This window comes from Eriocheir sinensis, chromosome 49 (genome assembly GCF_024679095.1).
Source record: "Eriocheir sinensis breed Jianghai 21 chromosome 49, ASM2467909v1, whole genome shotgun sequence".
Classification (NCBI taxonomy): Eukaryota; Metazoa; Arthropoda; class Malacostraca; order Decapoda; family Varunidae; genus Eriocheir; species Eriocheir sinensis.
Window position 1 is genome coordinate 10,516,708 of NC_066557.1, and position 843 is coordinate 10,517,550.

Genomic DNA, 843 nt, shown 5'->3' on the forward strand with positions numbered 1-843 from the left:
TTTTTTTTCTTCTTTTCCTTTTATCTTAATTTCAATGTTCATATCAATCTTTTTTTTTTGTTTTCTCTCTATCTTTTTCTCTTCTCTCTCCTCCTTCTTCTCTTGTTTCTTCTTTTTCTTTCTTTATTTACTCTTCTAAGCTATCCTATTTTCCCTTCTTTGACCTCTTCCTCCTCCTCCTCCTCTTCCTCCTCTTCCTTCCTTTCCTTCTCATCAATACCTAACCCCACTCATTTCCCCTCTAACTCCCTTCCCTCCCTATCCCCCTCCTCCTCCCCCTCTTCCTCCTTTCTCCACCTCTCCCTTCCACCCATACCCCTTCCTAGCTGACCTAACCCCTCCACCACCTCCTCCCCCTTCACCCCTTCCACCAAGCCCTTCCACATGACTGCGTTTCCACACACAACCCAAATACTGGTGGTGGTGGTGGTGGTGATTGGTTGCTATGTAGGGCGAGGTCTGTGTGTGTGTGTGTGTGTGTGTGTGTGTGTGTGTGTGTGTGTGTGTGTGTGAGAGAGAGAGAGAGGAGAGGGAAGGGAATGGTCCGAGGTGTGATGTGTGTTTGTGTGTTAAGGAGAGAGAGAGAGAGAGAGAGAGAGAGAGAGAGAGAGAGAGAGAGAGAGAGGACAATGATTTGGCTAGCAGAGCCAAACGCAGTGCATATCTCTCTCTCTCTCTTGAAACATTAGTACATACACAAAACGCAGAAAAAGACGTAGTAGTAGTAGTAGTAGTAGTAGTAGTAGTAGTAGTAGTAGTAGTAGTAGTAGTAGTAGTAGTAGTAGTAGTAGTAGCGGGGGCGGTTATATCATGAGGGATACCCGCTGTCTGTGTCTGTCTGGG

General features: G+C 46.0%; 1 protein-coding gene across 1 annotated transcript in view; it reads left to right on the forward strand.

Moving 5' to 3' along the window:
• LOC126981888 (probable cysteine--tRNA ligase, mitochondrial) overlaps nucleotides 1-475 on the forward strand; it is a 58,500-nt gene extending 58,025 nt beyond the window's left edge. Inside the window, exon 18 of the transcript XR_007734274.1 lies at nucleotides 458-475. The gene's annotated coding sequence lies outside the window, so the exon portion shown is untranslated. The remainder of the gene's footprint in view (nucleotides 1-457) is intronic.
• Nucleotides 476-843: the final 368 nt, after the last annotated feature.